The sequence below is a fragment of the Triturus cristatus genome, chromosome 3_2 (genome assembly GCF_964204655.1).
Source record: "Triturus cristatus chromosome 3_2, aTriCri1.1, whole genome shotgun sequence".
NCBI lineage: Eukaryota > Metazoa > Chordata > Amphibia > Caudata > Salamandridae > Triturus > Triturus cristatus.
Window position 1 is genome coordinate 8,443,941 of NC_140584.1, and position 25,153 is coordinate 8,469,093.

The following is a 25,153-nucleotide window of genomic DNA, read 5'->3' on the forward strand; positions in this document are numbered from 1 at the left end:
ATAGCCGATATTTGTTCGGTTTCACTGTGAATAATCGATCGTATAGATTTTGTAGAGTTCCTCAAGGTTATACTGAGAGCCCTAGTATTTACAGTCAAGCATTAAAAAGACAACTTGATTATTTCGCTTTGCCTGAAGGTGTGGCTTTCATACAATATGTCGATGACATCTTGTTGGCAGCCGATACCCCTGAACAGTGTGAAAAATGTACTTTGTCCTTGCTTTCTTTTCTTGCTTCACATCATCACAAAGTGTCACGAAAGAAATTTCAATATTGTAGACCGAATGTAACCTACTTAGGTCACCTTCTGTCTAAGGAGGGCCGTACACTTACATCAGATCGCATTCAAGCAATTTTAGACACACCAGTACCCTCTACTCAGAAAGATGTCCGCGCATTCATTGGTCTTACTTCTTTTCATAGGCAATGGATATTAGGTTTTTCACACATTGTTAAACCCTTGCTAGCACTTTTGACTAAATATACTCCAATGCCCCTCCCATGGACAGATGAATGTGAGACTGTTTTCCGACAGTTACGACAAGCTCTTTGTTCAGCACCAGTGTTAGGTACTCCAGATTATACAAAGCCTTTTACACTCTATGTACATGAGAAAGATGGATGCGCATTGTCAGTTTTAGAGCAGACACACGGTGACAAACAGCGTCCCTGTGCATATTTTTCAGCAGTACTTGATCCTGTTGCTCATGCGTTGCCTGGATGCTTCCGTTCAGTTGCAGCAACAACTGTGTCAATACGTCAGAGTGAAGGGATAGTTTTGTTACATAAGCTGTTGGTGCTAGTACCCCATGCGGTTGATGCCCTTTTAAATCAGACGAAGACGCAGCATTTAACTAGTGCTCGTCTGACAGGATACGAATTGACATTGTTGGCCCCTCACATTACACTGAAGAGATGTGCGACACTAAACCCAGCCGCCTTGTTGCCATACCCGGTGACTCAGTCTCAGTCGCAGGAATCACACGATTGTATATTCCATACTGAAGAACAGACAAAGGGTCACATTGACTTACAAGATACGCCCCTTTCAGATGTAGATGGGGAATTGTGGGTTGATGGGTCCTGTTTGAAGTTGCCAGATGGTACGACCTCAGCTGCATATGCAATTACGACACCTCACGCGGTAGTGGAGACAGCTCGCATACCACAGATGTCAGCTCAAGCAGCTGAACTAATAGCTTTGACACGAGCATGTGAGCTTAGCACTGATTTGTGTGTGAACATTTCTACAGATAGCTGCTATGCTTTTGGAGTGGCCCATGATTTTGGCCTGCTCTGGAAGGAAAGAGGCTTTCTTACGTCCCACGGGATGCAGATAATGCACAGGGAACTAGTACCTAATCTTTTGACTGCACTGACATATCCAAAGAAAATAGCTATTGTGAAGTGTAGTGCACACAAAAATTGTGACTTATAAGGCAGGACAAGGCAATGCCTTTGCAGACCGCGTAGCTCGTGAGACTGCGATGCAGCGAAGCACTACTTCTATGTATGTAGTGAAGTCACAAGCTGAACGTTGGCATGATGCTAGACAAGAAGTACTAGACATACAGAAATCCGCTTCTGTGAAAGAACGTGAGCAATGGTTTGAAGAGGGAGAGTTGGATGATGAGGGCTGTTGGCGGAATAAGCAGATGGACAAATGGAAACTGCCCATAGCTTTTGTACAACCTATGGTTCAGATGCCACATGGACTGGCACATGTTGGCGCTTCAGCAATAATGAAATTGCTTACGCAAATTTGGGAGCATCCAGAAATTGCCAGCACAGCTAAGAGAGTAGTACAGTCTTGTTTGATCTGTTTGCAGTATAATCCTGGAAAAGGGACACGAACTCCTGCAGGAGGGTTTGCTACACCGACTGCACCTTTTGAAGTTTTGCAAATGGATTATATCCAACTTGAACGCTGTATTAACCTGAAGTATGTTCTAGTGGTGGCATGTACCTTCAGTAAATGGATAGAGGCATACCCCACGAAGGATAATACTGCTATCACCACAGCGAAGGTGCTTTTGAAGGAATTGTTCCCTAGGTATGGTGTTTGCAAACTTTTGTGGAATGATAACGGGCCTCATTTTGTTGGGTCAGTTATTAAGCATGTCTTGAAAGGATTAGGGATCAAACAGAAGTTCCATGCGGTCTTCCACCCGCAATCAGCAGGGCTAGTGGAAAGGTATAATGCTACTTTGAAACTGAAATTAGCAAAAATACTGGCTTCCACATCCTTGAATTGGCCAGACGCATTACCTTTGGCATTATTGTCTATTAGATCGATGCCACATTCTCGAACTGGCCTTACCCCTTATGAAGTCGTGTTTGGGAGACCGATGAACATTTGGGGAGTTCCTAAGCCACGCTCCATACATGATGTACCATGTGTTCTAATGAGTGATTATTTGGCACAGTTAACTGACAGTTTGGTTTCTATTCATCAACAGGTTCGAGAAGCACTTCCTGACAGATCCACAGGTGAGGCCCATGAACTCCGGCCTGGAGACCATGTAATGGTCAAAGTCTTTGTTAGGTCGAAAAGCTTGGAGCCGAGGTAGCGAGGACCAGAGCAGGTGCTCTTGGCCACGAGGACAGCAGTTCGAGTGACGAATCGGAAGAACTGGGTGCATAGCACCCACTACAAGAAGGTGCTACCTACCTTGGTGGAACCTGCTGTGCTGACCGACCATCGAGAGATCCTGAATGCGGAGAAAGGCCACGCCATATCACCTGCCGAATCTGAGGAGGTCTTCCCGGACCACACAATTCCTAGAGTATCCCAATACCAACTGAGACCACGGAAAGAACCTGCATCGTCGAAATAGACTGGTTGAGCAACCGCCCTGGGTTAGTGAAACGGAATGCCGATGTGGCAAGGGGGGGGATCAGTCCTGTATAGTGTAGCGACACCCGTCTTGACCCTCGGTGAAGAAACCAACGGCTGCCCAGGGATAAGAGCTCCAACGATTGTTTCCAATGACGAGCTGATCATGTCCACAATGAGATCAACTGTTGCTAAGAGAAAGATCATTTGTGCCATAAGGTTTGTTGTTGCTATGGTGGCTGTAGCAGTAATAACCTGGTTCATTGAGAAAGTGGCTCCTGCTCAAGAGCTTTTGATCGCCACTACTCCAATATCAGTTGAACACCACTACTTTACGCTTCCCTACCATGAGCAGAAGCATCGACAATCCTACTTAAATAATACCTTTATCCAGATGTTGCATCATACTCATAATGCCACAAATACTACCAACTGTTGGGTGTGTGGGTTGTCTGCACATCAAAAGAAAGGAGGAACACCTTTTATTCCTCTTCCCTTTTCTCATAATGGTTCTTGTCAAGCTTGGTAAGCGCTTTTGTTTGCATCTGGAAGACGTACAGTAGGCGGGCTTCTTTTTCGCCTTAATAAAGTATGCTACCAAGATAAAGATGGTTATCCTCAAGCCAAAGGGACCAAATGGGAATGGGAAGAGTATCAACCGGACAATATTTCAACACCATATGCCTTCACAAATATGAGAACTTTTACCAGTAATAAACAATTTCTGTTACTAGAGCTAAAGCAGATCTATGTATAAGCAGTATTGGGAGAATTCCAGTGGGGAAAAGCGAATGTACTGTAATTCCGACTATTGAAGGTGTAAATAACAGTAGTTTTATAGCCTCACATAATACTTACTTTATCTGTGGTAGCCAAGGATATTATCAACTACCTGCTGGGTGGTCAGGTGTGTGCTATGTGTCCTTTCTATTGCCCCCTGTGTTTCTGGCACCTACATCACACCACCGGGACCTTAAATTATTCGACGATATCTCTAGAAATAGATACAAAAGGACAATAAGTGCTGACGAAGTAGACCAAACTGACACTACTCTGCAACAATATGTCGATTTTAATTTAGGTTTGTTCTTCTTTGTGGGTGCTGCATTAAACAGTAGAAAAATAAGACGATTGACTAGAGTTGTGGAAGCTGTTACCAATCAGACGGCTATGGCACTTGGGAACATTACGGAGGAGCTGCAAATTGCAAGGATTGTAGCTCTCCAGAACCGAATGGTTCTAGATGTGGTTCTGGCTGATCGAGGTGGTGCATGTCGCATCATCGGTAGCAGCTGTTGCGTAGTCATACCGGATCACTCACCTTCAGTATATGACGCAATATCAAAACTGCATAAGATTGCTGCAGAAATTATTCCAGAGACTGGTACTTGGACTTTTGCTGGATGGTTTTGGACTCTTGTTTTTGCTTGGAGCTGGAAGCTACTGACTATCCAGTGTGTAATGATTACGATACTTTTTACATGCTGTTTATGTATCCAATGTGGTCCAATGCTTTGCTCCATTTGCATCTCTGTTCGTATACCTGCCAAAAGGAATGTTGCAGAAACAAAGGTCCAACAACTGTTTAATAAAGAGGTGGCCGAAATAATGCTAATAGATGTACGGGATGCATATTTAGATTACCCCAGAAGAACGAATGTCTTCAGCAAATGCTAAAAGGGTCGTCTGTTGTAAATTGGCAGGAGTTGGGCTAGCATTAGCGGAAGCCATCTTGTATTTAGAGGCTATCTTGTCCATTTTGTGGAATCCATTTTGTATTTCTGGCAGCCATTTTGTTTGCCATGTGCTGCCACGTGCTCACCATGTGCTCTGTCCTCCCACAGTGTTGACTGCTCTTGTAATCTGCCTAGAAACTAACTATATTTAGCATTTCCACCTTCGCACATGCCCAGTTGAGTTTGCAGCTGTCCTTGCAGCTGTTATTAGTATGTAACTTTCAGGATGTGTTTACTAGAATTGGCAAACTGTTAACACGTCCTACTTGTCGACTGGGCATTTCTATATGACCTTATATGTACATAAAACCTTCTTCTGTACTTGTACCGTCTTCTTTTGAGCCCCTGTGTGGGTATAAAAGGACCATGCTCCTTCTGTTCGGTGTGCTACTTCATGCATTACCGAAGGGTGCTGTGTGGATGTAGTTCCACCTCATAATGTTTATTATACTTTGTATTTTCTATTCCAGTTTCTGTGCCAACTTCTTCCTATTGGTCTGAGGACTCTGTGCAGAGACGGGTGAACCCCTTGCACTGGTAGGCCTTGCTGAGGCTTACTCCGACACCAGGGGTCTGCCATGGGCTGGAGCATGTATTATGCCACCCATGGGAGACCACTCAAATTGTGACTACAGGCCTGCCATTGTAGTCTGTGTAAGCTGGTGCTAGCACCACCTATGACAGATATAAGTTTTCTTATATCTTAGGTCACTGCACTTAAATCCTATAAGTCACCTCTAAGGAAGGTCTTTAAATCCTGAAGGCAGGGTGCTTGGTTATAAGTGTGAGGGTGCCCCTGCATGAGCAGGACACCCGTACAACCATTGGAGTCCTTTCTCCCAGTTTGTAAGTGTATCAGCCATTACGATACATAGAGTGGCCATGGGTCTTTACGCGATGGCTTACTCTAAACTGGCTGTAACGAACCCTGTTTTGTTTGGTATCAAACATGTTGGAATCAAAACCAAACACCGTAAATGGTATTGGAGGTATGATTCCATGCACTGTAAAGATCCCCTGGGAGGCCCTCAGTGCTTCCGGTACCAGTCTTCTATACCCTGAGAGCAAACTATGGCTGCTGCCGACCAGAGACACGATTCTGACCTCCTGCTGCTGAGCCAAGCTCGAGCAGGGAAAGAAATGAGAATAGGTTTCCTGACACCGGGAGGTGTGACCACCTCCCAGACAGGACTTAGTGTATTGGGACAGGGTGGGATGCTTGCCAGTACACTAGAATGCTTTGAAGGGCACATTTGGTGCCTTCAGTGCATACTACAGTTGGAACCAGTTCAGGGAGCTGTTGGCTCCGGCTCAGGTGCGAAACTGGACAAAGGACATTAGAGTATCCTCCCCACTGTCGAGCCCCTCCTGTGGGAGGGACTCCTGAATTGTCCCAACCCTTTCCTTAGGGTTCTTAAGGGCTTACCTGTGTGTGGTTCCTTAGATTTGTCATGGGACAAGATTCAGATCTGAAACCATTTAATCTTCAACCATCTCGGAACTTTGGAAGTCGTTGGACTTTGCTTTGGTAACCGAGACTGCAACTGGAAAGGATCCTGCTGCTCCTTGTCTCATCGTCCTGCCAGTCTTCTGTGTCGTCTGTGCCTGTGCTTTATACAGGTTCCTCTACAGGCCTATGGACATCCAAGACATGGAAGGAATCTCCTTTGAAGTGAAGGAGTCACTTCCCTGTAGGCACGCAACAAAGCTAACCGGTCTGCTGATCTTGAGCTCCTATAGACTCCAAAAAGTTCAACAACACAGGTGGTGGTTCTGCAATTCCATAAAGGCCTGCACTGTCTTCACAACAAGCTTGAAGTCAGTATCCCTTGTCAGAACCGCTGGAGCAGTGCCCCTGTGCACCATGTTGACTTGCCGTTGCCAGGGCTTGTTGACTCTCTTCACCAGAGATCTTTGGGCTCCAAGAAGCTCCTCTCTCAAGCATCTCTTGCAACCAAGATCTTTGCCTACACCACACCCGCTGCACCGTGGACCTTCATCCTTTAGTGAGCTGCTCGAGGTCCTCTTGAGTCTCCTGTGACTTTGGCCCATGGGTCCTCTCGAGGATCTTCTTTGGCTCCATTGAGCTCCCCTGCTTGCTCTGAGCCTGCTCTGGCTTACATGCTTGCGGTGAGCCACTTGGACCTTGTTGGTCCCGACACTGCACATTTTTCACATACTATTTTTTTTGCCATTGCCAACACTTGTTGGTGCTCCCGACGGACACAGGCCCCCTGGCTCTTGACATCCATCTGCACAGCTGCAGCTCCAAGGGCACCATCAACTCTCCTGCATCCCTGACATCGGTGGGCATTTGTCTTCCGTGCCTACTGGTCATCCCTGAGTGGCATAGGCTCTGTAACCCTCTGCTGCAGGTACCTCTTATATTGAATCCACCTTTGGGTTTCCACCCCACTTTCTTCACCAGCGGCATCTTTACTGAAGTCCTCCATTGTGGTCTACCCTGGTTTCCGATGTCACTTCGCACCTTTGCACCCGGCTTCCCTGGTGTAGGTATCCTGGTTCCTGGGGTATCCATGGGTGGGGTGACTCTCCAACCTTCCATCTTCCATGGGGTTTCTTCAGGCTCCTCTGGGAAGGGTCCTTCTTCTTTAAAACTGCAACCATGACATACCCGTTGACTTGTATTGAGCACGCAGTCATGTTCCCACTCTGCACACAGCCTCAATGGGGTCCCTAGATACTTACCTTGGGTGGTTCCTTGGGTGCCAGGCTCTTCTACGTCTTCTGGGTCACAGCCTCAACGTAGGTCGTGGTTCAGATTCCACTATTTTAGTATATAGTTTGGTCTCCCCCCAGGAGACCACTGTGTATTTGTGCTACTTACGTGTTCTATTTCCAAAGTATTGTGCGTATTGTGGTTATATCTCTGGGTAGGAGATATTGCAATCTGTTAGTGAGCCTTTATAATAAATACATATTTTTATACTACACTGTGTGATTCTTTTTCACTTAACCTACACTATACGATTAGTACTGGAAAAAAACAAGCTGCTTTACACTCCTTCTGGACTAAACCTGAAAGCTGTTCTCCATAGCTACCACTTAGAGAGCTTTATAAGGTTGCTAAGACCACTAAAATCACCATAAGGGTTGTCTGAATTAGTGCAGTATGCTTCACTTACATAAGTGTGCACCACATACTAAGCCAGCCTCCTACAGCTATGATTGTCGGTGACTCCCCAATCATAGATCCTCATTTAATTGCCCTCCTTGCTCCAACCAAGGACTGAACCTCTGTTAATATACCCACCAGGGATACTATGCACGGCAGTAGCGCTCATGCCACTATGGGTATTTTGGACCCATTGGGATTCTGTGGTACTATGTCCAGCATGGACCCGTTCTGCTGCTGAGAAGCCCGTTGCATTCTCAGCAGCAGAAACCCACATAGCTAAAAATCTTCCCCACCATTTATTCCCGGGGCACCATCCATGATTTCAATAATCTAATGGAATTTGGCTGGGCTGAAGTCTAAACTGTTGCTACCACAGTGGAACGACTTCATAGAAACCTTCAATATCTGCATTGTACAGGAAACCTGGAGTGTCAATCCAGTCGACAGGTCTGGGTATTTAAATTTCCATCTTCCCGCTACTAGTAGTGAACCAGGGTGTCCTGCCGGTGGCTTGTTGATCTGGGTCAGGATTGCTCTTCGTTGTTCAGTATCCCAGGTGAACATTAACAGCCGGGATATTTTAGGAATTCAAGTTAAGGTGCACATAGTCCCCGCTATCGAAATTGACATTGTCTATGCTAGAGGAACTAGGGGTGGTAGGCCATCAGATACCCAGTAAAAACGTGAGGAGATTTTCGACAAAAGTGACCCTAACCCTTTCTGATTCTAGTTGGAGATTTTAACGTCACATTCAAAGCCCTGGATAGGAACAATGTGTGCAAAGTAGTGGAAGAAGATGAACCATTGTCAATGCCCTGTCTGGACCTACCCCTATCAAAAAATGGTCTTATATAGCACTTCAAGTGAAGTCCCTGACTTTAGAATTTGGGTTGAGGGCCGGAAACAGTTGAACTAAATCAGACAGAAAGTGACCAAATATATTCAGTAACTCAAATGGTACGAGTCGTATTGTCTCAATCATGATAGACCTGAAGCTTTGGCCCATTGTTGCTGTTATGGCTGTGAGGGCAAGATCAGAAAGTGATCATAACCCACTTTGGCTCAGCTTGTTGTCACCATGGGTGGGTTGCACGGCTTGTCCAGAGTACGCCAGTCAACCCGGACGTGATACCATCTAATGATAAGCGCCACCTTAAGTGGCACAAACTGGTTCCTAACAAAGAAAAGCTCCAGCTTATTAACCAGGTACTGCTGTCATGTACGTTAGAGATTACTGCTATGAACACGGAGCCTGGAGGGTTGTATACGGTTCCAAGTGCTTAACCATAGACCTCGAAAGGAAATCCAAGTCTTGGTTCAACCAAGAGTACAGACAGCTAAAAACTCAATTATTCTGGGCTATCAAACTCATAGGCGCTCTTATAAGCACGCCCAGGTAAAGGCAAAACGAGAATGGGATGAGTCTAGGTGGCAGTTTATCAAGGAAGCTTGTGACTGCAAAGCAAATCCTATGCACATGTATAAGAATGAACACACACAATTTTGTTATCTATATCACAGTAGTGCTTGTCTTGTACATTGCAAAGTCTTTAATTCAAGTAGATCCTTAAGTGAAGAGAGCACATGAGACTCGCGCGCGAACACGCCCACCACAGGAACCTTCTTCACCCAAAACATCTCAGACCTACCGAATTGGGCGGGAATGAAAAACTTTACTCCACTGTGAGACTAATATACCATTCACTGCCACTGACGGCATTTTAAGGAGTGCTTTACCTACAAACAGAAACACTATATGGGTCAGAATTATCACCACAGTTAAGAGACAGCCAAAGACTTGACATAGCCCTGTAGAAGTCGCGGGGTACTCCCTTGTAAAAGCGACGAAACACGTGTTGGCTAAGAAACTGACCAGTGAAGTACAGAACCAACTTCACTTAAGGATCTCCTGGAATTGAAGACTTTGGAATGTAGAAGACAAGCACTACTGTGATATATAGATAACAAAATTGTGTGTGTTAATTCTTATACATGTGCATAGGATTTGTTTTTGCAACGTAGTGGTTCTTTGACCACAAACTTGGGGATCTGGTGGTTTTTCCCAACCTAGTGCAACGTGCCAGATTTTGTATATCAGTTGAAATACAAATGTGATAGACCTAAGAGCGCCAATTATTCTACAACTCACCACCGGCTTTGTATATTGTAACTGCAAAGACTCCAAAAGGTTTTGGTCCTTGGTTGTATGGGGTGATCGTTCGGGGGCATCTCCGCTGGAAAATCATATTTCTGTTTTTGCTTGGTACCATCACTTTTATTCCCCTTATTCTGACGATTGACCAGACTTGTTCTCCAACAGTCCCACTCCCACTAACCCAGTTCCGGCATCTATTGAGACAATTGTTTGAGCTAAAACCCCGGGTCCCGGTGGCCCCTCTCGCCCCTGCTCTTCGCTTTGACAATGGACCCCTGGCCAATCTCGTCCGCTCGATAACCAGGTTCAGTGCTGGGACTGGGTAGGATCACATGAAGACAAAATTGCTTTATAAGCAGATGATGTCCTGCTCTTTCTTGCAGACCCAGCCCGATCCGGTCCTAGATGCCTACATATATTGCAGTCCTTTGAGCGGGTCTCTGGGCTGCACCTGAACTTGGCCAAGTAGACTTTGGTCCCCCTACATCTCTCAAGGGAATGTTTCGATTGGCAATCCACTATCCCTATCAGACGGCAATCTTTCAAATATTTGGGGATATGGGTCGCCCTACTACCTGACCTAGCCTGGGCACTCAACGTGCCTCTTCTAGCCACTAACACCAAACTGGACCTGCAGAAGTTACGAAATTACCACTTATCCCGCTAGGGAGTACGGCACTATTCAAAATGATGATTCTCCCCCAGTTCCTCTATGTCATTCAGAATATTACTTTCCATGTCCTCCGAGCCTGGTTCAAGGGAATACATAGTCTGATTACAAGATTTCTCTGGAGTGGCCTCTCACCCTTTGATGGAGGCATGGGCCTAAAAAACCTGTACTTATATTATTTTGCAACCTGCCTCCTTGTGATACACGATTGGTTCAACAGGGGGTGGTCTGACCCGAACAGTCATTCTGGCCTGGTGCGATTCCCTACTACAAACTCAATGGAAGGAAAAACGGACTCATCAAACACTCCTTTGCCAGGGTACATGGTTGCGGGAGATGGGGGGTTTAGAGGGTTTTAAAAGCTGGGACCTCATTGATATCTCACAACTTGGAAACGTGTGGGTCAGTGACCATATTCGCTCCTTTGCTGGCTTGCAAACCAGACATTCGCTTCACCTGTCCCAGTTGTACAAATATTTACAACTCTGCCATGCCCTAGACATGCATATAAAGCCTGGCACATCACTGCCAGAACACAGACCCTTGAAGCTCAGATCACGATGGGTGACCTCGGGAGGGGAGGAGTTCCACCTATATGTCGTTCCTTAAATAATAATGGTCCTACTTCCCTTGACCAATTGAGAGCCAGGTGGGAGACATGGTTGGGCCCTCTGGAGGAGGAAGATTGGAGGGACGCTCTGATGGTTGCCAAGACTATCACTGTCTCAGCTAGACTTCGCCTGATCCAGCTTTACTACATACACACCTCCTATCTTACTCCTGCCCGCCTATACAGAGCAGGTCTAATTTCACACCCAACATGCAGAAGATGTGATGCGGAAGCCGAAGATTTCTTCCACATGGTATGGTCCTGCCCACATATAACCTCTTACTGGGCTGCACTTGAGGCTGAACTTACAGAGGTGCTGGGATGGGAGGTCCCACATAACATAATACTTGGGTGTCACTGACGGGCTAGATGGATCAAGAGCGGATAAAATGTTTCTGGGGACCATCCTTGTAGTGGCCAAACGCGACATCATGGTGGCATGGAAAAGTCCCACCCTGAAGTGCTCTCCATAGGTGAACGACCTCGGGAACCGGGGCCCTAAGGATGGTGAGGTCTCGGTGACAGGGTCCGGAACTGGGAATTTGAGGATACAGTCACTGGAGAGTTCGATCTGGCCCTGCCCGTCTTCTGGCCCCTGCGGGACTGTGTCCCTCTCCTGATTGGGAAAATGTTCGAGAGCGGTCCAGTGACAAGCCCCTGTGCAGTTGGTTCAGAGTATAGGATGTGAACCATACGGCAGAATTTAGGGCACAAGTCCATAACCACCAAGACGTCCTCCAAATAGCCCTTGTCAACTGAGTCAGCTGCTTTCTCAAAGTTGACTAGTAGGAGCGCCAAGTAGGAGGACAGTGACTGTCGGTTGGCCAAGGCCAGATGTAGATGCCTCAGGCAATGTCTGGCACTCCGTGCAGGCATGAAACTGCACTGGTCAGGGTGGGCCAACTTGCTAAGGTGCAGCCTAAGACGCTGAGCCGGAACTGTGGCGTATATTTTGACCTCCATATTGATCAGGGAAATGGGCCGATAGTCAGTACATGCTGGTGAAGGGGGTTGCGTTTTGGGAATAGTAGCTATTGTGGCGGTGTCAGTCTCTGAACGGAAAGAACCTTTTTCAATGGCCTCCTCATAAAGGGCCGCCAGGTGAGGATTAAGTATGTTGCGGTAAGAGGAGTACTATTCCTGTGAGTAGCTGTGCCGGCCAGGAGTTTTACCAGCCGCAACCAGCGTTTGGGCACCTTGTATTTCTTTGCACGTAATCAGACTTTCCATTCCCTCTGACTCAACTTCATTGAGCTTTGGGAGGTGGAGGTCCTCTAGAGTGATCAGCTCTGTCAGTGAGAGCTCTGGTTTCTGGGCAGAGGATAAGTATGAGTGATAGTCTGCAAACGTTTGGGCCATCGCTTTGGGAGAGCGATGAGTGTTTCCTTCTGGGTCACGGATCTCCAGAATTATCCAGTTTGCTAAGTGGTAGGATACTAGTCTGTATAATATTTTCCCATTTTTGTCTATACTCAAGCAATCGAGGACCTTCATAAGTTGTTTGCAGAGTCTAGAGAGATCTGTCTCATTTCATCCTGCACTGCCAGTTGGCGCAACTGAGTTTCATTTGGTGCTCCAGATGTGTCTCTCTCAAGCTAGATCACTTGGGATTTGAGGAGCGCTAGCCTACTGTCACATGCTGTTTGTTGGGCTTTTAGGTGGCTCTTGGCAAGTCCACGGATCGTGGCTTTACCCACCTTCGACAGAGTGCCCAGGGACGAGACGGAGTCTTGGTTCATGAGGAAGTATTGTTTGATTTCAGCTTTAATTGTTTCTTTAAATTTCCGATCTTGGAGAAACCAAGCATTCATCCTCCACATTCGAGAGCAGTGGGTGGGTCACCCAGGGTCAAGGGTAGTGGTGAGTGGTCTGAGATGCCTCAAGGAAAGATATGTATTTCTCTGACTTTACTACACTCGGGGGCCAGCATAAACGTCAGATCGATGCGAGAGTGGCTGTGGTGCGCTACAGAGCTATGGGTGGATTGGGTTTCCCGTGGGTTCCATAACTGCCATACGTCACAAATACCTATGGCTTCAGTCCATGCCATTAACCGTTTGGCGTGAGAGGTGCGTGTGATGGAGGGGGTCCCTGTGGTGTCAAGCCTGGGGTGCATGACAGCATTGAAGTCCCCCCAAAATTGTTGTTCCGGGAGATAGGGAAGAGAGTATTTCACCTATGCGGTCTAGGGTTTGTGTGTGTGTGGCGCCAGGAATGTAGATGGAGAGGACATTGAAGGCCTCTTCACTTGAAGCTCCAGATATGGCTTCAAAACGGCCATTGGGATCTCCGGTCATCTGAGTAGGTACGCAGGTACGAAAGGTATATTGTGCTTTAAAATGATTGCAACCCCACGTGAGCCCAGTGTGAATCCTGAGTGCCAGAATCTGTCAAATCCATACCTTGCAAGGAAGGGACAGAGATTGCCCATGAGGTAGGTTTCTTGGAGCATGAGACTATCAGGTGCATGACAGCATTGAAGTCCCCCCAAAATTGTTGTTCCGGGAGATAGGGAAGAGAGTATTTCACCTATGCGGTCTAGGGTTTGTGTGTGGGTGGCGCCAGGAATGTAGATGGAGAGGACATTGAAGGCCTCTTCACTTGAAGCTCCAGATATGGCTTCAAAACAGCCATTGGGATCTCCGGTCATCTGAGTAGGTACGCAGGTACGAAAGGTATATTGTGCTTTAAGATGATTGCAACCCCACGTGAGCCCAGTGTGAATCCTGAGTGCCAGAATCTGTCAAATCCATACCTTGCAAGGAAGGGACAGAGATTGCCCATGAGGTAGGTTTCTTGGAGCATGAGACTATCAGGGGCATGTCTTTGGGCATGCCGCAGGATCTTGGTCCGTTTGATCCTGTCTAGTAGGCCATTAACATTCCATGACATGATACGGAGAGAGTTCCCTTTATGTCATTGTATCATGATCAATATGAAAAGCCCGCAGTGCCTCGGGGGTCTGCTGTATGATGGACGTCTGGGAGGCTGAGATGTGTTAATCGTGTTTTGCCTGTTGATGTTCACTTGTGAGGTTGGCTCGTATTATTATGGGGCAGAGATGCTGTGAACTTTGAGTTGCTGAACAACTGGTAACTTGGGACAAGGGCCTTTACCCTCCCCGCCTATACTTCAAGAACAAAAGCATCTGTTGCTCTTTAACTGTTGAGATGAACTAAACTATAACATTTAGAGTCAATGAAACGTGGTGTACCCCTCTCGTTATAGGATCAAAGTGTACATTGGCAGAAGTATCTGATTGGTCTGGAGTTTCGCAATTGTTCAATTGAGTATGTTCTAGTGTGATGGGGTCTGTTCATAGCACCTTGTGGGAACTTCAGCTGGGGATAGCCAGGCTATGGGAGAGATCAGAGTCAATAGAGTCTATAGTTATAATTTTGGATGAAGTGCTCTCCATAGGGGAACGACCTCGGGAACCAGAGCCCTAAGGATGGTGAGGTCTCGGTGACAGGGTCCTGAACTGGGAATTTGAAGATACAGTCACTGGAGAATTCGATCTGGCCCTGCCCGTCTTCTGGCCCCTGCGGGACTGAGTGCGTCTCCTTCACGGAGCAGGGTTGTGAGCAGCTGTAGTTTGGGGCCCTGGGGTCGAAGTCATGTATCTGAGTCGAAGGGGATGCTGTCAGCCAGGTCCAGACAGCTTCCGGACTATCAAAGAATTTTTTTTGTCTTGAAAGACCATACACAATCTTGCTAGAAAGAGTACTCTGTACTGGAGGTTGATGGTGCAGAGTTTTTGTTTCACCTCTGTGTAGGAACGCCTCTGTGTTTGAACTTCTCTGGTGTAATCTGGAAATATCATGATGGTGGGATTTTGGTAAATTATGGTTTTCCGGACACAGGCGTGTTGCAGGATCAGTCCCTGTCTCTAAAGTTGAGGATTCTTGCTATAATGGGTCAGTGTGGGGTACCCGGGGGAGGATTTGGAGCCAGGGAGCGGTGCGCTCGTTTCACCGCGAACCAAGTAGAGAGCATGTCTTTGGGCATACATGAACTAATCCAAGTTTCAATGAATGACTCCATAGGTCCGTGTTCAACACCTTCCGGGAATCCCACCAGACACAGATTGTTACATCTGGATCTGTTTTCAGCATCTTCTACCCTCCTGTTAAGTTCTTTGGCTTAAGTTTGCAGGACGGACATCTGTTCCTTCAGGCTTGTAACATCGTCTTCGACAGAGGAGATACAAGATTAATTTTTGGTGATCCTGGCTGTTGCGTTGTCTTTGGGAATCCATGAACTAATCCAAGTTTCGATGAATGACTCCATCGGTCTGTTTTCAACACCCTCCGGGAATCCCACCGACGCAGATTGTTACGTCTGGATCTCTTTTCGGCATCTTCTGACCTCGTTGGAAGTTCTTTGGCTTGAGTTTGCAGGCGGGTCAACTTTTCCTTCGGGCTTGTAACATCGTCTTCGACAGAGGAGATGCGAGATTCAGTTTCGGTGATCCTGGCTGTTGCGCTGTGGAGGTCCTGCCGGAGCAAGGCCATGTCGACTCCAACCTCTCCAATCTTATTTTCGACCGAGGCCTGTGAGGTGGAGATGGCTTCTAGGATCGTGTTGAGGTCTGTCTCCACTCATTGTAGTGTGTCCTCCTGCAGCCTTGGACCAGGTCCCATTTTTATTAACAGTGTATTGGTCTATTTTAGTCTGTGTTGCAGGTGGTCTCGAGCCGCGGTCTTTCCTCATGGCCGGGAGGTCCAGGTAAGGCCAGTGGCAGCAGTAGTATTGCTGGTCATTAGAAGGTCTTGCTGGGAGGGTATTGGCTGATTCGCATAGATGGAGTGTGTACCTATGTGGAACACTGGTGACCTCTCAGGGTAAAGGGGTCACCGCCTGTTTCCCAATTGGGATAGCAAAGGTCATCAAGTAAGTTCGCTGTGAGTAGAGAGGTATTCTTCTGCTTCATAGCTATGTTGCGGTCGGGTGAGAGCTGGTCAATTCCAATCGATGGTCAGCTTCGCCCAAGGCCTCGGTGCCGCTTGGTATTATTACATGTGAGAATGCACTGTGCGTTCCAGCATGAAGTCAGGGTAGGCCATTGTTCCGTGCCTGCCCCCTTAGCAGGTGTTTCTGGTGGCTGTCAGTCACCTAGGTACAGGTCCCAGGCGCAGCTGTGTAGTGGCTAGATGGGAGGCGAGTGTTCGCTTCCTCCAAGTAAAGCAGTTTGCACATAGAGTTGTTGGGCCCACTCAGGTAGGGTGGGGGGCCCCCAGGATCCCGCCGATGCACGACTCCACAGCCGATCCCTCGGGGGTCCGGGTGTCGCACCTCCACCAAGAGCGCATCAGCAGCCAGGCGAATCTTACCACCACCCAAGGGGCTCCTCCTCTGCAGTGCAGCTTTGCCTCAGCCAGGACAACGGGTGGTCAGTTCTGGCACTCGGGAGTTCGCTCAAGGCTCAGTGTGTGCCTCATTCACTGTATGCAGGGCCCCACCAAGGGTTATGGGGCTGAGCCGGGGCAGACAAAAGGCCATTATCCCTTGCGACCCAGTGTACGGCAATCACCGTACACTGCCAGGCTGTGTGAAAGAGCGCCATTCTCCTGACCACATCGCAGGCAAATCGGGGATGCCACCAGGCCCGCCTTCCATAGTCTGACACGAGTATAGTAAACCCGGTGTAGGTCGTTGAATTGGATCAACCGCAGGTGCATTGCTATTGTCGCCTCCCGAGGGGAGGCCAGCGCCTCCGTCCAATCATCCCCCTCCAAGGGGCCAAGGTCCTCCCCCCATGTCTCCCTAAGTTTATCCAGTGTGATGGGACAGTTCGTCACCAGAGACTGGTAAATCTTGGAAATTATATAATCTTGTAGGGTGCCCATATATCGTTTAGCTTCAGTGGAACTAAAATCAGGGAGGAACTCCAAATCTGTAACACTGGAAAGGAGGGTGTGCCTAAACTGAAGGTATTTATAGAATTGGGTTTTTGGCATCTGAAATTGGTGCTGGAGATCCTGAAAAGACTTTAGGACCGTACCTCACATTACGTCTCCCAGGGTAGAGAGCCCAATATAGTCCCATTCTCGAAAGCCAGCTAGGCCAGCTAATTGCGGCAATCTCCCATTTAACCAAAGTGGAGTCTCCTTTGTCAACCTGCCCCACCACCCCAACATTCGCAGCGCCTGCCTCCACACCTGAAATACTACCCTAGAAGCGGATGGCAGGGCCCCTTACAGACTGAGGCCGAGTATAGAATAGTGTGGAGAGTGTTGGTCCCTATGCACCTCCACTCCACCGTATTATCCGGGCCAGACCTCTCCCCATACCACCAGTCATTTAATATCAATAGCTTCGAAGCCATATAATAGGAGTGAACATTCGAGGTGGCCAACCCTCCACAGTAGGTTGACTGAAAACACGTCAACTGCGCCACTCCGGGTGCCCTTCCTGCCCATAGAAACTGCCCTAGAACTGAGTTAACTAGGCGTGACGACGAAGGGGGGATAGGGAAAGGGTAATTCTGTAATTGGTAGATCAGTCGCGGTAGCGATACCATCTTAAAGATGGCTGATCGTCCAGGCATATGAGACCAGGCCCTCAGCTCGTCGCGCACCGGAACCCAAACTGGTAGAATGTCACGTTCCCAGGACACCCAGAGGAGTCCGACAGGAAAACCCCCAAGTACTTTACACCCACTGTAGTTACCTGCACCGCAGATGCCCAAGCACCCAGTTCCACATGTTTTTCAAGTGTCCACAAAATGGATTTACATGGATTCATAAACAAACCTGACGATTCCCCAAAGATTTCCATAATATGAAGCAACCTTAGTCCCGTCCTGTTAACGTCCGTCAGGAAAAACAGGACATCATCAAAGTATAACGCAATGCAATCTGATAATCCCTAGGCCCACTCAAAGCCGGTTACCTAAGCATCAATCCGCACCCATGCCGCCAAAGGCTCCATCGCCAAGATGAAGAGAAATGGCGACAGTGGGCACCCCTGCCAGGTACCCCATCCAAAAGGGAAGGTGAAGGAGACAGACCTCGCAACATGGACCGACGCTGTAATGTCCGAAAATAATAGCTTTAAATAGGACAAGAAGCATGGACCTATATTCAAGCGATCTAGAACGGCAAATAAATATCTCCAGCTAAGGGAATTGAATGCTCTGTCCATGGCTGCCAACAGGAGTGCAGCTGGCACATCCATCCCCCGGATAGTATCTATGGCAATGTGCGCCTGACAAATGTTATGCCGCGTTGCCCTATGAGGCATAAAGCCGGCCTGGTCCGGGTGGACCAACAAGGCAATATGGGAATGGAGGCGGTTGGCCAAGGCCTTAGCCAAGATCTTAGCCTCTGTATTCAGTAAAGAAATGGGGCGATAGGATGCAACCTGGGCAGGGGGTAGTCCCGGTTTGTGAAACACAACCACCTCAGGATGCCTCCAGTCCTGCGGGAGGCATCTGCGTTCCCGTGCCTCCTCCATAACCTGAAGGAGATGAGGTCCCAATTTCACAGAGTATCTCTTAAAGAACTCACACGGGTACCCATTAGGGCTTGGGGCTTTCCCAGAATTAAGATCTCCTAGAGCTGAGCCCAGCTCCTCCTCCGTAAGCGGAAGATTCAGCTCTGCCCGAGCCGCATCAGAAAGTGCACTGGGCGGTAGGTCCCCTATCAAGCGGCGGACCATATCCTCCGATAGGGATTCCCTCTGGGCATAAAGGTCTGCATAGTATTGTGAGAAGCTCTCTGCAATAGCAGAAGGATCCCCGAGAGTCCTCCCATCAGGCCCCGAAAGTCCAGGAAGGAACAGGGGGCGCATGACTCCCTGGCATAGACGATGGAGTAGTTTGCCAGATTCATCCCCGACTGGTAAATCCTACTACGGAACGCCAGCCATGCGAGTTGAGCTTCATCCATCAACAAGTCAGCATGCGTTTGTCTCGCCACCATCAACTGTCGACGAGCCAGGACACCCCTCTCCTCCCTACCGGCCCGCTCCAGTTTTATAATGTGGGCCTCAGACCTCAACAGACTCCTTCTTGGTCCGACGTGCTGCGGAGCAATATGAGATATCTACGCCTTGTATGGTCGACTTCATTGCCTCCCATAGTGGTTCAGCTGCCGCCACCAAACCCACATTGAACTCCAAATATTGATCAATGGCCTGACCTGTATAGTCCCTATACTGTTCATCTTACAAATTCCAAGGGGAGAGACGCCAAAGGAAGGGTGGCTTCGCAGTGCCAAGCGGAAACATAATCGCAACCGGGGAGTGATCCGAAAGACCCCTCGGAAGGATTTCTGCCTCACTCACTCTACCAGCTACACCGGAAGGCACAAATAGATAGTCCAATCTTCAAAATGAGTCATGTACAGTTGAGAGATATGTACAGCCCTGTTCCTCCCCATGCAACCTACGCCAAGAATCCAGCCAGCCCAGTCCCGACATTAAGGAAGATAATTTAGTGGTTTGGCAGGCAGCAGGCGGTCCCCCCTGTCTCCATCTATCCCTGGCCATATCCGTCACATCATTCCAGTCTCCCCCTCTGATTTCCAAGCCATCTGGTATGTCTATCCACAAAGCCATAATGCACTCAACCAGTGACCAGAATAAGGGGAGGGGTGTAGACACTGCCTAGCACTACCTGTTCCTCATAAATAGACCCCTGAATAAAGACGTACCTCCCTTGCGTGTCTACCCACGTCTTGGAATGGGTATATGGGACTCTCCGATGAATAAGAATGGCAACCCCCCGGTAACCCCTCGTGAACCCAGAGTGGAAGACCTGCGAATAGCCATATCTAAGAAAGCAGAGGGCCTTAGTTTCCAACAAATGCATCTCTTGCAACATCAGGACATCAGCCCAATAGCGTTTGGCCTGCTGAAGGATGGTTCCCCTCTTTACCTTGTCCAGCGCCCCCCTGACATTCCAACTCACAATCCTGATAACCCCAGCAAGAAGCTGCAAACTAGCCATCTACATAACCGGCAGTATCCATGAGCAGGACAGGTGGCACCCTGTAGAAAAACAGCGGTACATGATAGCGGTGAGGCAGTTTGATTAAATGATAATAACATCTCAGAGCATGGTACATAAAGCAATCATCATCTAGAGAGCAGGTAATAGCCCTATATAGCAATAAACCAGGGCTAACAAAAAACAAACATCAAAACAAACCCCCACCCCCCGCCCCATACCTAAAAACTGATGAAGTATCTGTCGTGGCAAAGGCGGCATGGGGATCCCAATGGGGGCTCCCTGCCCACCTCCACCAATGGATCCCCTGAAACCCACCCATCGTCCACGCGCTGTCCTCCGGATCACAAAAGGTCAAACGAGGGTGTTAGCCCCTACATTCGCTTCATCTGTCAGAGCGGATATTTGCAAAAGTTCACCATCTGAGAGAGTGCCTAGTGAATCACGGGGCCGCGAATTCCCCAGCCGAGGCACCGAGGCAGATCTACTGACATGACTGTGGGACTGCGAGCGGTGTCTGGATCTTGATCGTCTGGTCCCCTTGAGTTTAGGCCTAGGCGATTCACGGGCTGATTCACCAGTCGAGGAATCCGACTCCAGCCTGCGTGGCATGTGCGGTCGCACCCTCACCGTTTTGTCCATCCAGTTGAAAACTTCTTCAGGCGATTCGAAAAATAACGTTCGGGACTGGTAGACCACTTGCAATCTCGCAGGATACAGGAGGGCATATTGCAGCTTCAAGACTATTTATGGCTTTTAATCTGTTGCTTGGCCAAACGATGATGCCGAAAGTTTTATGGCATGAATGTCGAAATTAAGCCTTCAAGCATCTAAAGTCTAGTATTGTTCTTCTCTATCAGATGGGCTACACGAAGAGGATATCATTTTGGATAGCCAGCATCTCCACAGTAAGTCTGACATAGTGAATACTCCCCTCTGCAGGATAGACATGCTTCATATATATTACAGTGCCAACAATTTTAAAGTAAAGAACACAACACAACACAACAACATTAGAAAGCTAGAGAAACCTCAATTAAGCACAAAGACACCAAAATTATCCCAAAAGCTTTAGGGGAACTGGAGATATGGATTCCTACAGTTTTGAGGTACAGAGCGCCTAAAAAAGTCAAGCATTATGGAAAGAAAGCAGTACATGGGGGACTGTTTCCTTGGCGTAATTTCATGTCAACTGTAATGGAGTGCTGTTTATATACACTAAGGGGGTTGTCCCGGTCAAAGCTTTTACCTTCAGTCACATTCTCCAACTGAGGGAAAGCTTCTTCTGGACAGTCCAGCAGCCCCTACCAACTCATGGCAGGATTATGAGCCCCAGATCTCTCTCTAGCCAGTTATTCTGCAGGGTCTAGTCCTCTTTTGTCAGCTGCACCCTCTTGGAGTCTGGAGCACTACTGATAAACAGGAAACCAACCATGTAAATTGGCGTTCCTGCGAGAGTCTCTACAACGCGTGCCTCTACAATGCTGTCCGAACAACAAATGCATCTTACATGCAATTTCGTGGTAAAGGCATGACTGGTAAAGGGATAGGTGTGCTAAAGATCACACCTCAGCCCCGAGCCCTAAAAACAGCCCAACTCCCGAGCCTAAAAACTACCTCGACCTCCGAGCCCTAAAAACAACCCTGACCCGGCCCTGAGCCCTAAAAACAACCCTGAACCCTGAACCCTGAGTCCTAAAAAACAACCTGACCCCCAAGCCCTAAAAATTACTGACTCCCCTGAACCCTAAAAACAACCTCACCCCCAAACGCAATAAAAAGAACCCCAACCGTCCACCCCTAAAAACAACCATGATGCCCCGAGTCCTAAAAACAACCCAAGCCCTAAAAAAAATGATCCCCCTGAGCCCTGAAAACACCTCTAACCCCCTAAGCCCTGAAACCGCCCACTGCCTTAAACACGCATATGGTGGATAAATGCATATGCGTGGCTAAGGCAAGCGTGTGTCCGCTTGAGGGGAAATGGCACCTGTGGCTCAGCCTGCGTTGTTAAGGCCGTTTCCCCTCTTGAGAGTATCGCAGACCCATACATCCAGATATTCAGATATTTTAGTCATTTGATTTTTCAAAAACTACTGAACATCCAAGTATAACTATCTGGGGGTATGGTTCAGTGAATCCTCCAGACCCCTGGTCCACCTAGGCACCTTGAAAAAGAAAGTGGAGAGGATGTAGTCTTACGGCTAGAGCAGTCGAGCTCGAAGCTGTGGAATCAGGTATGAGTCTCGGCAAAGATGCTCGACATCCTGTGATTCTGGGCATATCACATATTCTCCACGCTCCAAACAAAAATGTATGTGTTCATCTGTAACAAAACTGGTGCTCATGTAAAGCGCTCTGATACCTGATATCTTCAGATCGAGTTTGCACTATATAAAACTCAAAAAATAAAAAAAGCCAGAGCCATACCACACAGCCTGACCAGTCTCAACCAGACCTCGAACAGCGCCTCAGCTGAACCTAAATTAAAGGTCATAAAAGCCACTCTTATCCCTGCCTTACACTATGGCCAACAGGTCTTTCCAGAGGCATGGGCGGCTAGCCTAGACCATGCCCAATGTTGAACCTACAAGCGAGTCTTTCAACTTCCCAAATACATACGTAGGGCGATATTACAGTCAGAGCTGGGCCTCCCAAGACAATCATTCAACTGTGTGGCCGACACCCGGAAATTCTATATAAGGGTATTAAAAGCTCTGGAAAACACCCTCAAAGCTGGCTTAAAACAAATGTTCAAGAGCCCAGGAAATACTTGGCACGGAAAAACTCAAAAGCTACGAGCTCGATACAAATCAAAGACACAGCGCTAACATTGGACTCCATTCCCTACACAGCCTAGAAAAGGGTCATAAACAGGCAGGCAAAACTAATCTCACATCAGCTGGACATCTGGTCTTCAAAGGCCTCAACCATACTATCTCCCTTGAATGAGTCTTATTTAGCAGGGAAGCCTCAACCATATCTTGTTTATGCGCCTGCTAGGCCTGCAAGCTGTTGACTTCAACCAATGGGCTTCACATGGAGAGGAAGGGGACTACATACTATGCAACTACTTGACCGAATCATGGCTCCACCCCCTGTCCTGCTGTCCCTTGCTTGATGCCCCCACTCTATTAAAAAAAGGGCATCCATTCATACCTAGAAGCATCGGCACTATGTTTCTCCCACATGGACATTCAAACCCTAGCGAGGTCTGGCAAATACGTTAAGAAGCTTGAAGACCTACTATTTTCCTGCCTTGCTACCCCTAAACTCACCACTGCTGTTCAAAAACTGACAACTGACTATTTTACTGGATGTCTCTGTGCATTCCCTTCATACCAAATCCCTTTTAGACGGGGACATTAACTGCTGCACTCTGCTCTTTCTTCTGTTTTAACTATTGTCCAAGGAAGATCGGCAAGCCATCGACTTTTATTCCTTTTAACCACATTTTAAAACAACTTCAATTCCACCTATTGCACACCTTCACCTGTCATGGCTAATATTGGTGCTTTAAAGGCCTGTTGTAGTTCTTTATTAAAAAAAAGTCTTATTTTTCTTATTGCTAAATTGTTATGGTTTCAAGTAACTACAACAATATATTTTTTTTACTTTTTACTGAAAGGATTTACACCAAATCAAAAAAACACAATCTGCAGACCAATATTTAACTTTCTGACAAATTTGGTGTAATTTTGTTCAGCAGTTTTTGCTGTAGCTGTCTTAAAGAAGGTTATGGAAAATGCATAGGGATTTCACGTTTTGAGACCTCTTTTTTCTCTGCCCCCACTTGATAGATTACTTTCCAGGAAAGAGCTACGGTAGATTAACTTTTTTTGGAACGTTTTGTGAAGATTCATGAAACGGGTACAAATTCATTAGAAATCCCAAAACTTTCTTACTATGAAAAAAACAGACCACCACTAGGTAAACTATATCTATATCTAAATATAAAATCAATGGGATGGTATTACAGTACCAGTGGATGGCCAGGTGTGGTGCTAGCCTTCTCCAGTTCTGAGCTGGAGCACATTTACTATTGTTTTGGGTCCTTTTTGGCTGTAGTAACGTTAGAAATGCAGTTTGTGAATTGCAATTGGCCTACTCTTTATAGGGTGGGTGTCTTTCCCTCTTTAAACTCATTTTTAACGCTCCCTAAACCCATCTTTACTCCTCCCTACACCACTTCCATTAGGTAGTAAGCATGCCCCTTGTTTAGCCACCCCCCAGTTCCTCCCACATTTAATACGAATGTAGTAAACTTACATGTCTGCATATCTGGCCATAGTAAAGATATAAGAGGTGGAGTTTTACCCTCATAGATTTGTGAATTGCATTTTGTAGTAACTGTACTACTTTCTTTTAAATATGTCTTCATTGCATTTGTATTTTGGACTCCAACAATGTATACTCTGCATCCATCACAAAAAAATGGGGATCTAGAGCGCATAGAGGTCCAGTAAACATGCTCTACTGTTAATTCTCAAAAGAAAAAGGTATGCTGTTCCTAAAGGGGACAAAGGACAAAGGGGAGTAGGTCAGAGAAAAAGAGCAACTTCAAGGGGAGTAGTTCCTTTTTGGAAATGGGGCCCTCACACATCCTTGCGGGTGCCATGCTTCATCATCGGGCTTGCTCCTTGTCGGACCGGCACTGCAATGCCAAACGGGCACCCTCAAGGGGGGGTCTTTATCCAAAATCTTTTTCCAAAGCTGTGATGTGAAGTGCAAGTTTTGTTTAGATTGAGGAAACGTGGGTGTCAATGTAGTGATTAATGACTTAAAAAAGGCAAGGCAAGTCTTAAATCAAATTTGAATCCATGAGTATGCCTTTCTTATTAAAACATGATGTCACCAGTGGGTACAATGATCCCTGGTGACTTATAGGGTCAACATGTTTCATGCCATCAATTCAATTAGTCAAGATGTGATCTAGTGCAATTCTTCAGGACCGTAAAAATTATTACTAATCCACACAATGTCTGGGACTAAGGATGCAATAAGTAGTGTCCAAACACTAAGTACCTTATAAGTGTACCTGCAGAATGCAAAA

The 25,153-nt window shown here is 47.2% G+C and overlaps 1 protein-coding gene across 1 annotated transcript in view; it reads right to left on the reverse strand.

Moving 5' to 3' along the window:
• KIRREL3 (kirre like nephrin family adhesion molecule 3) overlaps positions 1-25,153 on the reverse strand; it is a 4,147,526-nt gene that overhangs the window by 3,021,757 nt on the left and 1,100,616 nt on the right. The gene's annotated exons all lie outside the window — the stretch shown is intronic.